The sequence below is a fragment of the Mandrillus leucophaeus genome, unplaced genomic scaffold (genome assembly GCF_000951045.1).
Source record: "Mandrillus leucophaeus isolate KB7577 unplaced genomic scaffold, Mleu.le_1.0 Scaffold1473, whole genome shotgun sequence".
Classification (NCBI taxonomy): Eukaryota; Metazoa; Chordata; class Mammalia; order Primates; family Cercopithecidae; genus Mandrillus; species Mandrillus leucophaeus.
Genome location: NW_012101447.1, coordinates 413713 through 430761, shown reverse-complemented (window position 1 = coordinate 430761; position 17049 = coordinate 413713). Strand labels below are relative to the sequence as shown.

General features: G+C 35.8%; 1 protein-coding gene across 1 annotated transcript in view; it reads left to right on the top strand.

Moving 5' to 3' along the window:
• Window positions 1-874: 874 nt before the first annotated feature.
• CNTN1 (contactin 1) overlaps window positions 875-17049 on the top strand; it is a 348227-nt gene continuing 332052 nt past the window's right edge. Inside the window, exon 1 of the mRNA XM_011974652.1 lies at window positions 875-995. The gene's annotated coding sequence lies outside the window, so the exon portion shown is untranslated. The remainder of the gene's footprint in view (window positions 996-17049) is intronic.

Genomic DNA, 17049 nt, shown 5'->3' with positions numbered 1-17049 from the left:
AAAACAATGGGTTTAATTAGAAATAATCTGATCATTTAACTTTAATTACAAGGCTATTGATTACATTAATGTATTTACATTTTGTTTTAATGACATCTATTAAGCAACTATTTGCACCAGATATTATAAATATCAACTTAATACTTGAAATAGCCTGTGCATTAGACATTAATTCTGTTTTACAGATAATGAAATCTGACATTGAGTGGAAATGTCACAACCAGTAAATGCCAAATCTCAGAGAAGTAGATATTACATCATTTCACTTCAGACTTATTTTTCTTGATCCAAGTATTTATCCTATTTTTACTTATCTTTTGTGATGGATATTTACAAATAACAAATATTAGATAAAATTAATGAAAATTTTTTGAAAATTCTAGAAATGAATTCATAGCATATTATCATTTCTAATTGAATATTTGAGCTTGCTATTATGTTTTTAAATTTTTCTTTGAGAAGCAGAATTTCTTTTCCTTTTTTTCCCTCTTCGCAGTAGGGGGAAAATGTCTAAGCTTTTAAACTTTCCAAGAGTTTTGTATATATATTCTGAAGAAATGAGACAAAACTCCTTCTACTTATAATAGGGCTTTTTCTCAAGTCAGACAAACTGACCCAATAATATCACATTACAGTGGGATTTTGGCCTAAAGTATGTAAAATATAACCCTTGTAACCTAGCCACAACTGAATGAAGCCAATAATGCTCTCCTACTGTTTGACGATAAAAAGGACTTCGGGAAAGTTTCATTTATCCTGCTCTTTCACTGTTCAGCAAGGTGACTGCCAAGTTGAGTTTACAATAGCTTAAATAGGCTAAAACTAAAAGCATTTGTTAGAGTGGTATTTCACCATAGTAGCTCTTGTGCTCAATAGCTGAACTGAATTTACACAAAGAGGGAAGGAAGAAAATGCTTTGTCTTTTTTTGTGGAGAATTCTATCCAAATTAACTTGCATTTAATTACTTCATATTTTGGAAATGACAACATTTCAAGTGAGTAAAGTTTGTCTATGCTGCTTTTCAACTCTTTCATCTTTTCTTCTTTTTTTAAGTGTATATTTTTAATTTATTTTTTATTTTTATTTTTATTTTTATTTTTTTGAGACAGAGTCTCGGTCTGTTGCCCAGGCTAGAGCGCGATCGTGTGATCATAACTCACTGCAGCCTCAAACTCCTGGACTCAAGCAATATTCCCTAATTTCTATATCTTGTCTCATGTCCTTTGACTTCTATTCCTAGAGACCTGTCAGCCTTTGCTATTAATTCTCTTATAAGGCCTTATAACTGTCCTTGAAAACTGATACATGGTGCTCTGATAATTTTCCTCCTCAATCATTAATCAAATATGCCAGGCACTGAGTGAAGCATTAGCATATGGTGGATGGGATGTGCAACTATGATACAGTGATGAATAAGACCCAGTCCCTACTCTGGATGAGATTATTATTAAGTAAGCAAGATGGAATAGCCAGTAATTAAATTCTGTTACTTTACAGTAGGTAATGAGTTAGATATGTGAAAACTGTATTATGGGAATGTGGCAAGCAGAACAAATTATTCTGCAGGTTGAGGCCAGCGGAATGGGAGGTTTCATTAAAGAAGAAATGTCTGAGTCTTGTTGTGAAGGATTTCTAGGGAGAATAATTGGGACAGTTTTCTAACCAGCTGGGGTATTCACAAGCAATGGGGTTGAGCAAGGACCAGTTGTGTCCTGAGTCTTTCTATTGAGTTTGGAAGGAACACAAGGTGTGGGGTTGGGAGTGACAGGTGATAAGCTTGGACAGTTAGACTTGCTCTAGACATTCAAGGACTTTCTTTGTGATGCTATTGAGTTTGAATGTAATCATGTGGGCAATGCAGGACAAAATAATGTTAAAAAATTGCAATGAGTGACGTAGAGGCAGGGAGATTGTTGGAATAGTTAAGGTTGCCAGCTTTGCCATATGCTAGCTGTGTTATCAAATTACTTATCTTTTTGTACATCAGTTTTATCTACAAAATGGTGCTAATACATATGACTGGTGTAAAGATGAAATAAGGTAACAAAGGCTAAATATGGGTCTTTAGAAAAAACAAAACATGTTTGTTGGTCACATAAATGTCTTCTTTTGAGAAGTGTTTGTTCATGTCCTTTGCCCACTTGGTAATATGTGTTTTTTTGTTTTTTTTTTTTTGTAAATTTGTTTAAGCTCCTTATAGATTCTGGATATCAGACAGATTGCAAAAATGTTCTCCCATTCTGTAGGTTGTCTGTTCATTCTAATGATAGTTTCTTTTGCTATGCAGAAGCTCTTTACTTTAATTAGGTTCCATTTGTCAATTTTTGCTTTTGTTGCAATTGCTTTTGATGTTTTTGTCATGAAATCTTTGCCTGTGCCTATGTCCTGAATGGTATTGCCTAGATTTTCTTCTAGGGTTGTTACAGTTTTGGGTTTCACATATACACCATGGAACACTATGCAGCCATGAAAAAGAATGAGATCATGTCCTTTGCAGGGACGTGGATGGAGCCAGAAGCCATTATCTTCAGCAAAGTAACACAGGAGCAGAAAACTAAACACCACATTTTCTCACTTATAAGTGGAAGCTGAACAATGAGAACACATGAACACAGGGAGGGGAACAACACACACTGGGGCCTGTCAGTAGAGGGGGTAGGGGGAGGAAAAGCACCAGGTTAAATAGCAAATGCATGTGGGGCTTAATACCTAGGTGATGGGTTGGTATGTGCAGCAAACCACTGTGACACATATTTACCTGTGTAACAAACCCACACGTCCTGCACATGCATCCTGGAACTTTAAATTAAATTAAATTAATTAAGAAAAAAAGAACAAAGAACAAAACAAAACACTAGAGATGAATACTTGAAGGGAATGAGGGTGGAAAAGATGCATTAATTTCAGGAGATTTCTGGAATGGAATAGCCTGCATTTGGGAACTGCTGTGTTGTGATGGGAAAAGTAGAGAAAGAAGTGAAATTTGTGTTGAGGTTTTCTAGCATGGTAACATAAAATGCTACAGAAGGCCAGAGGTGATTGAAGGAATTCCCGTTAACATTTTTGTACAGAAGATGCTACAAAATCTTTGCAAGAAACTGCTGTATCTTTCAATTGATGTTAGAATACATAAGACTGAAACTTAGAATAGAAGTAGTAGTTAGAAAAGGAATATTTGGGAATTAAGGGCATAAAAGATGGCTGTTAAAGCCATTCAGGGTAAATGTGTGGATTAAAAGGTGGAAAGAATTGTTTGTTACAGCAGTTTTTAAGGATGACCAGAGAAGAAATTGCTAATGATAGATTCATAGATATATTGGGAAGGGAGATCATTTGGTGCAAGAACTTTTCATGGAGGCGTTTAACACCTATGTTACATACTAGGAAAATAAAATTACTGTTTTGGAGAACATTTGGAAAAATGATCATATTTATTTTATGTATTTGTTTTCAGCCCTTTGTTTAGTAAACAAATTTTCCTTACATGTTTGTGATTGGACTGTAACAATGTATAATCTGCTTCATTCACTTAATATTTGATGTGATCCATATTGTCACATAATCTTCATAATCACCATATTTAGCAGCTATAAAAAGCCCATATTGAATTGCACCAAATTTCCTTGACTATTTCCCAACTGGGAGATATGTTAACATTTTCTTCATTTTGTTCTGCCAAATATCTTCAGAACTAAAATGACTTTCTCAGTTTCTCATTTTTCCTTATGTTGATGAAAAGAGTCAAACTCTAAAATATTTGGAGAGATTTATTATGAGCCAAATATGAGTGACCATGGTTTATGACACAACCCTCAGGAGATGCTGAGAACATATGCCCAAGGTGCTCAGCCCACAACTAAGTTTTATACATTTTAGGGGGCCATAAGACATCAGTCAATACATGTAAGATGTACATTGGTTCTGTTTGGAAAGGTGGGATAACTGGAAGGGGGCCAGGTTTCCAGCTTATAGGTGAATTTAAAGATGTTCTGATTGGCAGTTGGTTGAAAGAGTTTATCTAAAGATCTGGAATCAATAGAAAGAAAATGTCTGAGTTAAGATAAGGGATTATGGAGAACAAGGTTCTAATTATACAAATTAAGCCTCCAGATGGCAAGCTTCAGAGAGAATAGATTGTAAATGTTTCTTTTTTTATTTTATTTATTTTTTATTATTAGACTTTAAGTTCTAGGGTACATGTGCACAACGTGCAGGTTTGTTACATATGTATACATGTGCCAGGTTGGTGTGCTGCACCCATTAACTCGTCATTTACATTAGGTATATCTCCTAATGCTGTCCCTCCCTCTCCCCCATAAATGTTTCTTATCAGACCTAAAAAGGTGCCAGCCTCTTAGTTCATTCTCTCCTGGATCAGGGAAAAGGCCTGGAAAAGGGCAAGGGGATTCTCTATAGAATGTAGTATTTTCCCCACAGGAGACAACTTTACAGGGCTATTTTAAGATATGACAAAGAAATGTATTTGGGGTTAAAATATTTGGATTTCTTTCCTTATCTGTCATGTAATGTTATGCCAGAGTCAGGTTGGAAAGTAAGGTATGTTATATACGGTTAAATGAAATCTCTCTGATGAGACTTTACGGATTGTAGGGAGTGACTCCCTAGTCCCTTAGATAGGAATTTGGGCAAGAGAAGGAAAAAGGTCAAAGTTTAGTTCTCTCTTAGGTAGTCCTGTTTAAGAAACTGGACATAAATCACAAAATGTCTATTCTACAGAATGGATATTTACTTTAACAGTAAAACATGTTCAACTTTCCAACAATTATTGATGCAACAACTTAATTATTAGTGGCATTCTCACTTGCATTATTGTCATTTTCCATCAAGGTACAAGTATTGGCATCAAATGCTCCTTTTTAAAAAAGACCAAATATTGGCAGTCTTACTATTACCAAATTATACTTAATTGTTAAAACATATTAAGGTATTAAAATCTGCTTCAAATAATCTTGGCTATTCCAATATTTATTATCGAACTTAATTCTGTGTTTATTATTCACTAAAGAACTAATCATATAAGCCATTATCACATATGAATATGTTACTGGCAGCAAATCTATAAGAGTCTGCAGCAATCTAAATTCTTGCCTCCTCAGAAGAAAGAATTTGACTGAGGGGCATAAGGCAAAAAAGAGACTGAGGTAAGTTTAACAGCAGGAGTAAAAGTTTATTTAAAAGCTTTAGAGCAGGAACAAAAGGAAGGAAAGTACCCTTGGAAGAGGCCCAATAGGTGACTTGAAGGAAAAGTGTGGGGTTTGACCTTTTGAGTTGGGGTTCTATATATTGGCATACTTCCAAGGTCTTGTGTCCCCGTTTCCCTTGATTTTTCCCTTGGGGCGGGCCGCCTACATGCACGGTGGTCTGCTAACACTTGGGAGGTGAGTATGCGCAGTGTGTTTACTGGAGTTGTAGGCATGCTCACATGAAGCATTCTTCCCTTTTCCAGTGGAAAGTCTGTGGAAGGTCACATACCAGTTAAACTCTGCCATTTTGCCTCTGACGTGTGCATGCTTGAGCCCACTCACCCAGTTCCTGAGGTCTTATCAGGAAACTGTCAATCACCAGGTTCAGATGTTTTTATCTATTAGGAAATTGCCTTTCCCTGATGCTAGCGGCAACCAATTATTATTTTAGAGAGGCAGCGTGACAACTGCCTGACCATCACCTGATGGTTGCCTGACATCCCTGGTGGGGTACGGGAAGCCCTCTCCCACCCCACTCCTGCCTATCTACTGTAATAAATATAGCCTAGACACATTACGTGTAATGGAGATAATTAATCTGATAACATAGATCAATGTAAAAACTCATTCTGTCTCTATCATTTAGTTTCCAATTGGGAAATTCATATTTCTGTTTGTCTCACTGGGTGCATAGTTAATACAACTGCCTACAGGATGAAGTACAAACTCCAGAACTTTGCATTTTATGCCCTTTGTATTTTATGTACAAATGAAATAATTATCATGCATGGCATTTCTGTCTCGCTTTTTCAAACCAGTTGAATTTTGTACATATTGTAATAGTATTCCAATATTTTGTGAAGGGGTGTGTGTGTGTGTGTTAGTAACTATTTTACATAAGGTGGTCAGAGGAGGTATCTTTAGAGAAGTAAGCCATGCAAAGACATGGGAGAAGAATTATAGACAAAAAAGATGATCAAATACAACATGCCAGGAGCCTAGTGAGCAAAAGCCAAGTGATAAATTCCAGAGCACAAGTAAGGAGGTGGCTGGCCTGGTGCAGAGTGATATGTGATGCTTTTGTCTTGTGTTCTAAGTATGTGGACCCACTAGTGGATTTTAAGTGGAGCTGTTACCTAATACAATTTGCACTTTTAAAATATCGGTTTGACTGCTGGATGGAGAAAAGCTTGCAGAGGGCAGAGGAAGTAAGGAGTCTAGTCAGGAAGATATTGTTGTAAATTAACAGAATAAATAATAACAAAAGGAGTGTTAAGAAAAATTAGCGATATCAATGTAGATGGACTTGATTGTGATTCGATGCCAAAAAAAGGTGTTTCTTAATAGGAAGCTGAAATACAGATAAGGACAAGTACATTACAAGCAACAAAAAAAGACTTTGGTAACAGGCTTCAATTTGCATGATTTCTTTCTCAGCAATCAGTAGTCTGAGTTGAGTGAAATTGAGTATTCATGAAAGGAGAGTATTAGATACTAAATTAGATCTCTGTGCGAGCAGGGAGACCCACATTGTGGAGGGCATAAAATACAAAGTTCAGGAGTTTGTACTTCATCCTGTAGGCAGTCGTATTAACTGCAAATATTTGAAGAGGACCATGGAATGTACAATTTGGTGCTTTAGGCATATTGATCTGGCAGTGGTTTTTAGTATGTTTGGAGGGGATAAGAGAGCACACAAGACTTGCTGGGGAATAAAATAATAGATGGGATATAAATGAATATCTGAGCAGAAGCCAGGTTCATCGTTACCTGTTAGGTGAGAGACATTGGAAGGGACTACCTGTAGGGTTGAAGAAGGAAGAATGAAGGGTAACTCCATTTTATTTACCTAAAAATTAATCGTTAATCCCTGCAACAAACTGGTGAGATAGGTAAAATTCTTTCACAGAAGAGGAAACTGAGATGGTCATGGCACAGTAACTTGCTAAATTCTCACAAACAGTGAGGGACAGAGTGGGATTTCTAAGCCCTGGTAAATTATATAACACTGTCTCCAAAATGTGCTGAAATAATTAAAAGTTTCCAAAGATTGATTGTGCACACTTATTGTACATATTCTCAGAATATTTATTTCCTTGCTGAAATAGTTGTTGTACCTGAAATCTGTTGTGCTTATTTATATTGTTGTTGCTAAGCTATTTAAAACACAATGTAAAATCAAAACTTTATTTAAATAGAACTTTGGCTTTTATTTCACTGTATTCATTTAATCACAAAAAATAATGTTAATGTATGTGTTCCTAATGTCTTTTATATTGCTGTTTTGTTAAATCTATTTGCTTGCTGATTTAATTAATGATTTGTCTATGACAGACCTATTTGGATATTACTGTGCTTACAAATGGGATAAAGTCAAAGGAATAAAGCTCTAGAAACAATTTAGTGGAAGAGAAAATGCTTGACAATAAGCAGTAGTCTAAAAATTTTAAGTGCAATATATTTTTTTTTCTATCTTTTCTTGCTGAGTTAAAATTAAAATGTGCTAGACTTGAACACAGACAAAACATCCCTGAGGTTCTTTTACCTGGTTTTATATCACAGTATTCTTTGATATGAGTGAACTATTTCAGTTTGCTTCTTTGAATTGTTATAGAAATGATTAAACTGATGTTCTCCTGATTTATTAGTGCTATCTGAAAAGCACCAATACTTTATTATCTCTATGGAATTCTTTTTCATTTTGTAAGAATCATTGAGAGACTGAGCTATATAGTACTTGTATAGAGCTGTCTCTTCTTAAAGATTTAAGGTAAATCATTATAAACTAATAGTCATTGATTTCCACATAGTGGACCAGTTATTGTAGCAAACTGAATGTACAGTAAACAGCCTATACCTCTATTGTCCACCTTTCAGTGTAACCCACCACAATTCACTGATTTATTTGACTGAAAAAATATTTCTCTTTTTATCCTTATGCTTAGACCTACACAGGAGTGTACAGATATTGTGATGTATGTTAGTACTACTTGAGACATCTTTCAGATGAACAAAATAAGACTTCCTCTGGGTGAATAAGAGCGAGAATGTAAGTCTAATTCAATATTATTCTTGTTAATAACCTGGTAGGACTAGGGTGAGGTCATAAAGAAAATGAGGAACTATCTGTACTATGGTAGTAGTAGTAGTTACATATGTGTTTTGGGTTTGTTTGTTTGTTTGTTTTCATTTAATCCTTGAAACCACTCAGACAACCAGCTCTTATTTATAGTCATGCCATTTTCATGGATAACAGAAAATAAAGTTCTGATAGGTTAAGTAACATGACCAAAATCAGAGAGTTTACATTTCATAAAAAGTAAATCTATATGTCGTGGCAATAGGTGTTGTGGAGAGCTTCATTGAAGCTCTGTGAGGGGGAGAGTCTGGTGAAAGAGAAGAGTTGGAGTCTAGGGTGTTAGGGATGAGGTTTTTCACTATTTTACATATGTGGTTAGGAAGTTCTGACTCTCAAGAAGGAAGGAATGATCCACTGTATCAAATTCTCCTACTAGTCCATAAGGTGAGAACTGAGGTTTGGACCTTTAATTTGTTGGTGTAGAGGTCACTGAGGCTGTGAAAAGAGCTATTTCCTGGAGTGGTAAGAAGATAAGCCTGACTGAATTGGTTCAGAAGAATGAGAGGAATGGAGACAGTATTAACAGCTCTTAAGTGTGGCTATAAAGGAAAGCAGAAAAATGGGACAGTAACTGGATGGGGATGTGGGATCCAGGAAGGCTGATTGTCACTTCTAAGATGGAAAGTTTTTAAAAATCAGGTTTGCATGATGATGAGTTCATCTAGTAGAGAGGTAATATCAATGAGGCAGGAAGGGAATATTCTGGAGCATTGCCTCTAAGTAGATGTAAAGGTATGGATGTGTTCTAATACACAGAGAGGGATTCACTCTAGGTAAAGTAGGGAAGCTCATGTATTTTAACAGAAAAAAAGATGTAATGCATGAATACATTTGAAAGTTAGTTGGTGGGTGTGGTGCTGGCGATATTTGAAAGTTCTCTTTTGATTGCATTTTTTGCAAAAGAATTAGAAAGCATGGATATTAGCTGGGCATGGTGGCTCACACCTGTAATCCTATCCCTTTGGGAGACTGAGGCCACAGGATCACTTGAACCCAGGAGTTTAAGAACTGTCTGGGCAAGATAGTGAGACCCCCATCTCTATTTTGAAAATAAAAAATAAATTAAAAAGCATGGACACCAGCTGAGAATCAGAAGAGGAAAAATGCTAGTGAGGGAATAGAAATGAGAGAACACAAGAGAAGGCACTTTGGAGAAAGAGGATTGTAAAGAAAATATATTTATCTTGAGGATCTTATGTTTGAGATTCTCTGACCATTCAAGAAGAGAGGATATCTAATCCTTTTGCTCAGCCAGGAGAAGAAGACTAGAGATAGATTTGGGTATTTATGGCACAGATTGGCAATTTAAACCATGGTGTAAAAGATATGGCCAGGGAGAACTAACAGAGTGAGAAGGAGCCAAGGTCATAACTTGCAGAATTTCATTATTTGTTTAAGTAATGGAAGAGGAGCCAGCACAGGAGGAAGAAAACAAAGACGAGTAAAGAAAAGTAGGATCAAACAGCAATGGCATTGACAAAATGGACATTTACAGAGTGTTCAGTTTTTAAATGGAATCTATTAGGATGAAGACCAAATAGAGACCACTGCATTTTTAAAAATTAGGAAGTTATTGATTATCTAACTAGGAATTATTTCAGAAGTGTGATGGGTTTGAAACTACAATAGTGTTGGCTGCAGATTTGATATATTTGACCATAAGAGTGAAATGAAACATCCTGGGATGTTAATAGTTTAAACTGAGTCAGAGGAAGTTTTTATTTTTTTATAAAAGTTAACTATCTCCTGTGTGCCAGACACTATTCCCAGTAGCCTTGGACAAAATGGACATTGTGTCCAAGGCTACTGTAAACCAGGCAACCCTGATTTTCAGTTTATGGCTTTTACATGAACAAGGATTTTGTAAAGAAACACTATAATTCCGTGAAAACAACAATATACTAGGTGTCAGAAGACTGTGGTATCAGACCCACAACATCACCAGTTATGTGAGTTAAGGAAAGAATCCTGCAGAGCCATAGCTGCTTCTCTGCTAAGTAGCGATAATATCTACCTGTTCACCTCCAAGTGTTGTTATATTGGTCAGATAAAATTATATGGTCTCTAAAGAGCATCATAAAATGAAGGGTTTATTATAAGAAGGTGCTAATTGACTAAGTACATCTTCAGAATCTTGTGACCCATATTATGTGGTTCTTAAATTGAAGCCATTTTTATTAACATTATTTATTTGTATTTATCTGAGGTCTATTGGAGTGAATTTTTCATCTTCTTGATGTTTTTATTCTTAAATTTAAATTTGCAAAATATTTACAAAACATTTTATTAAGTTTTTTTAATGAACTATTAACAGAATAAATTTAGAATATATAATTCTCCTTGACAACTGCACTAACACAGGAACAAAGACTTTATTATGCCCTGTATGGTCACATGCTTATAATAGATGAGCCTTGGCTTACAATGACTGCTTTGTTTGATGTTTATTAGCCCATGCCTTGGTGCAATTTAACTTGTCCTAAATTCACTGTTTCAGAACTACAACGTGTGTAGCACATTCATTGTCCTTTGAATAATACTCTTGCTTGAGTAGAATCTCAAGAGACTATAACCTTGGGATTTTAAGGTTCTTTCCTTATGTGCTCTAGAAAACCCTTAATGAATGTCGATTATGTAAAGACATTAAAATATTTTAAGTGGTAGAATCTGTCCTTATATGATTTTGAAAAAACATCTGTGTTGAAAAAATATCTACGTAGAGGATCTGGCTTACCTCACATTCTCCCCTTAGTGCTGATGTTAATGACCGTGATCCAAGTGTCAACTGCTTCAACTGTGGTTATTTTATCCAACTTCAAATAAGACAATTCTTTGGTATAGTATATTGTGTATAATTCTAGTCTTCATTCTGGGAAGTTTCCATAATTTTGATTATTATTACTTAGTGTTTTACAATAGTGTCACAAAAGTTAAAGACAAAAACATTTCAAACATAACATTTTAAACTCTAGAACACTTTCTTTTTAGATACACTTGATTTATAAAAACGAAATTTGTTTATCCTTATTTTCTTCAGTATTACTAAATAAAACAAATGAGTAATTAAGGTACTAAGGTAATGAGGTTATCTCATTCAATCAATTTATGTTATAATTAAAACTAAAGTTTAAAAATATTCTGTGACTGCCCAAGCTACATGATTGGAATGTAGTACATAGAATCCCTTCATTACCGGAGTATATGTCATTGCCTTTGGTGGTTTTCATAATTAAATATCTTCACATATGGTGGTGGTAGTGATGGTGAGGAAAGGTGGGATTGACCACAATCCTGCTAAGTTAATTTTACCTTGCAGGGGCCTGCAACCATGTGAATACTCTGAAGCTCTAGTAATTTTGACCAATTCCCACTAAAAGGAGTGAAGAGAGGCAAACCTTATTCTCCGCTCCTCCTCGTCTCCTTCCTTTTCATTTTCTTCATCTTCACTATTTGTTACTTTCCTAACTTTCTGAATATGTTGCTATAAAAAAAGAGGAAAATGTTAAAGAAAATTACAATTACCTATAACTCCATAACTCAGAAATAGTCATTGTCTTAATTCTCCTATCTTATGTATTAGTCCATTTTCATACTGCTGTGAAGAAATACCTGAGACTGGATAATTTATAAAGAAAAAAAGAGGTTTAATGGACTCACAGTTCCACATGGCTGGGGAGGCCTCACAATCATGGTGGAAGGGAAAGCAAACATGTCCTTCTTCACATGGTGGCAGCAAGAAGAAGTGTCAAGCAAGAGGGGAAAAGTCCCTTATAAAACCATCAGATCTCATGAGAACTCACTATCCAGAGAGCAACGTGGAGGTAACTGCCCCCATGATTCAATTACTTCCCACTAGGTCCCTCCTACAACATGTGGGGATTATGGGAACTACAATTCAAGATGAGATTTGGGTGAGGACATAGTCAAACTATATCATTATTTTACTGATGCATTTTTTTTGTAATAGATATTTTAGAAAATTGAGACTATATATTTCACACTATTTTATAACCTGCCCCGTAGATTTGACAGTGTCTGGAGCAACATCAGATATGCTTACATGTTCTTCAAGATTATGAATTTTAATTGTTCTATAACATTTTAACATAAGGATATAATTTATTTAATTAATCCCCTATTGTTGGAAATTTATATTGTTTCTATTGTTCACTGTTATGAAAATCAAAATTTTTGAACTTTTGCTTCATATTGTTAAATTACCTTCAGAAAGTTATCAGTTGATATTCCACCAGTATGAAAGCCCTCACGTTCTTCTATGCTTCACAATATTTGATACACTATAGATGCATGTTCATATACACATATATAGGATAAATTATAATATATGTTTAAATACGTTAAATACATAAGTCATAATTGTACCTCATTTTTTGGTTTTGTTTTACATTATTATATATTTGCAAGGCTAAATGTCTTTCATATACTACTGGCTATCCCTATAGTCATCCCTTGTATTTACAGAGAAATTGGTTCCAGCACCCTTACAGGTATCAAAATTCACAATGTTCAAGTTCCTTTTATAAAATGGCATAGTATTTTCATATAACCAATGTGCATTCTCCTGCACACTTTAAATCATGTCCACATTACTTACAATTCCTAATACAATGTCAATGCTATGTAAATAGTTGTTATACTGTATTTTTTATTCGTATTATTTTTTACTGTTGCATTGTTTTTTAATGGTTTTGAAAAATACTTTTTATCCATAGTTGTTTGAATCTGTGGATGTGGAACCTGCACATACAGAGAGCCAACTGTATCTTCTTTTGCATTTTTTAATCGTGCATTGCCAGGTTTTCCTTTTGAACAATCATTTGTAACAGTTATTTGTATTTTGATATTTTCTCTTTTTCTAGTATTTATGTTGCAAGTTTTTTTCTCAAGTTGTCAATGTTGTGTTCATAGTTTTAAAAATTCAATCTACCTGGCCGGGCGCGGTGGCTCAAGCCTGTAATCCCAGCACTTTGGGAGGCCGAGCCGGGTGGATCACGAGGTCAGGAGATCGAGACTATCCTGGCTAACATGGTGAAACCCCGTCTCTACTAAAAATACAAAAAACTAGCCGGGCGTGGTGGCGGGCGCCTGTAGTCTCAGCTACTTGGGAGGCTGAGGCGGGAGAATGGCATGAACCCGGGAGGCGGAGCTTGCAGTGAGCCGAGATCACGCCACTGCACTCCAGCCTGGGAGCACAGCGAGACTCCGTCTCAAAAAAAAAAAAAAAAAAAAATTCAATCTACCTGTATTCTTTTTTGCTTTGTATTGTCATAATTATCACATCTATTGTTAGGTCCTTTTCTGTACCTCTAGTCTGTGAAAAAGAACTCTCTACCTTCTATTGGTACCATTTTCAATATTATTGTTGCTTTATAATATGTCCTCGTATTTTAAAACTGATTTCTGTACATTTAAAAAAATTTCTTGGTTGAGGCTGGGTGCTATAATCCCAGCACTTTGGGAAGCCAAGGTGGAATATCCCTGGATCCCAGTCATGACCAGCCTGGACAACATAGTGAGACTCTGTCTCTACAAAACATAAAAAAGTTAGTGGGGCATGGTGGCATATGCCTGTAGAGTCCCAGTTACTTGAGAGGCCAAGGTGGGAGGATTGCTTGGGCCCAGGAGGTTGAAGCTGCAGTGAGCCATGATTGTTCCACTGCATTCCATCCTGGGCAACAGAGTGAGACCCCATCTCAAGAAAAAAAGAAAAAAAATGGCGTGGTTGTACTTACTATTTATTTATTTATTTCAGAAAGAAAGATACTTTTTCATTTTCTTATTTCTTATTTATTTGTTCTTCAAAGAAACCTATCTGGGAAAAGAGAAGTAATAGCAAGTTTGTGTGTTGATGGGAATGAACAATGGGTGTTGGAAAACATTGATGATACAAGAAGAAAAAGAGGCTGGGCAAGGCGGGTCGCACTTTGGGAGGCTAAGGTGGGAGGATTGCTTGAGGCCAGGAGTTCAAGATCAGCCAGGGAATATAGTGAGATCCTCTCTCTACAAAATATTTACTTAAAAAATATTTAATTAAAAAAATCAGCTGGGCTTGGTGTTACAATACCAACTACTTGGCAGGTGGAAACAGAGGATACCTTGAGCCTAGGAGTTTGAGATTATAATAAGCTATGATTATACCAATGCATTTAAACCTGAGTGACAGAGCGAGACTCTGTCTCCACAAAAATTAAAAAGGGAAGACTTCCTGGAGTGATTAGAGTAGGTGAGAGGGATAAGATCTTAGGTTTAAGGGAGAACTTCTGATCTTGTAGAATAAGATCTTGTAGACCCTTATTATGTGGTACTTGCCTAGTAAGGGTGGAGTTGAGGGAAGGGATATTAATAGCTTAAGGAGAGAAGAGTAAGTTCGAACTAGTAATCTAGAAGAATGGGAGCATGAATGGTTTGGTTTATTGGGGATTATTCATAAATGTAAGGGGATTGTTCAATTTCAGGAAATTGTTCATAAACGTAAAGTGAAAACATTCTGTATGATTATATGGTGTCTTTTGTTTTCCTAGCCACATCTAGATACATAGTTGCAAGCACAGAAACTAGGTGTAACTGATTTTAACTAGGGTTGGATCCAGCCAAGAATACAGTGAAGCAGGAGAGGAGCAAGGGAGTTTTACATAATGTAATGATTTTTGTAATGTGTCATGAAATTCAAGCCAAATAAGGAAAGTAGTAAGAGCGTGAGTTGGGGGTGAGGGAGCAGGTGGTAGGATCCATGGTTTGTAGGTCCTGGTGTGGTAGAACTGGTGGAGTTAAGGAACTTAGAGCAAGTGATCTGGGAAGAAAGAAGGCCATAGTCAGAGAGTGCAGTGCTAGAAATTGAGATTAGAAAGTGAGTGTCCTCATTGGTATAACCAGAGGAGCTGCAGTAGCATGGATGAGAAAATTACCAAATGAGAGGAAGTCAATAAACTAAAAGGTCAGTGTTTCAAAGGAGCTATGTGTATAGATACTGGAACTGCCAAAAATTACAATAAAATTAGCATTGGAGATTGTGACAGTGGGCAAAGATGTCTGAGAAATGAGTAGATAACTGCAACAAGAAGCGGTACTGGATGGTACCGTCAAAGGCCATATGTTTCAAAGCTGAGGGTTGTTAGGAAAGGCATTTGCACTAGATGTTGCCTGGGCCTAGAATGCTTTCCTGTAGATCTCACAAATAGTTTGCTGCTCTTTATTAATTAGTTCTTTGTTCACATGTCACCTCCAAGAGGCTTTGCCTCATCATCCAGTTTGAAGTAGTCCCTCAAGTCATTCTTTGCTTTGTTGCTTGCTTTATATTTTAACAGCACTTATAACTAACTGAAGCTATCTTGTTAATTTATTTGTTTTTATATACTGGTCAGTCCTTCTTAGGGGACGTATTTTGAGAACAGTTTTGCTAGTCGTTTTGTGTGGCTAGTTCCCAGACTTATGATTACTACCACATAGTAAGCAGTCAATAATCAGTTTTTGATTGAACGAATGAATATTTATAGGGCATATTGGTCAGCTTGGGATGCAATAATAAAATGCCGTAGACTGGGTGGCTTAAACAATAATGCAGTTCCCAGTGAGGACCCTATTCCTGGTTTGCAAATGCCAGCCTTCTTGCTGTAACCTTATATGGCAAAGAAAGAGTGAACTCTGGTCTCTTTCTCTCCTTCTAAGTGTATTAATCCCATCATGGGATTTCTACTCCCACGATCTGCTCCCGTGGTTATTTTCCAAAGGCCCCACCTCCTAATGCCATCACACTGGCGGCGAGGGTTTCAATATTTGAGTTTGGGAAGGACAAAAACTTTCAGTCTATTTCATAGATGAAATATTATCTTCCACATCCCTGTGACTTCTTTCAGAATCCAAATATACTTTTTAAAGCATCCTCCAGCTCAGAGCATTCATTCTTATAAGAATTCCTATTATTGACCCTTTCCTCAAGAAATGTGAATTAGAATATAGGAAGAAATAAAGTATAAAGGTAAGGCTTGCTTTGTGATAGTTTAGTTATCAAAGTTAGGACTCACAGATATTGTCAGTTATTACTTCAAGCAATTCTCACCACTGGGTTAATGAACTTGAAGTACGGTTATCTTTTGATGTATTGGTTTCAGCTTCCACTATGCTGTTTTGCTCAGCCAATGATAACCTACTATAGAGTTTTGCCACACAAGGATAACCTTGTTGCTCCCCTCACTATGACATTCTTTTAGAATTCTTTGCACATTCGTTTATAAACCAGGCTACGTATGAAATGAAAATCTCATTAGTAAGAAAAAAATAAAACCATTTATCTATCTTAAGTTAGTCTTTCTTTATTAAAATAATCAAGTATCTTTATATTTTTGTGCTAAATACAAAGTACTATAAATAAATTTATTTTCTTATGACTTGACAATAAGCAGACATATTAGGTAATTAACATGCTATTTAGTTTATATATAGAAAACTTGAAATAGCATGGTGTAGTAGAATGAGCCCTTGGTGTTGTCAAGGATTAATTAAGATAACAAATGTAAATCTGTCTCCTCCTTTTCTCTTTAATGGACCAAATATGTGTTATTCATCTTCTTATACTTTAATTTGGTGCCTTAGAAAAATAATTTCTTTCCACATTGTGATGGTTATTATCTAGTATGATTCTAATTGTTGCTGCCCTAGTTTTATAAAGTGCCATTCTGTAATCACAT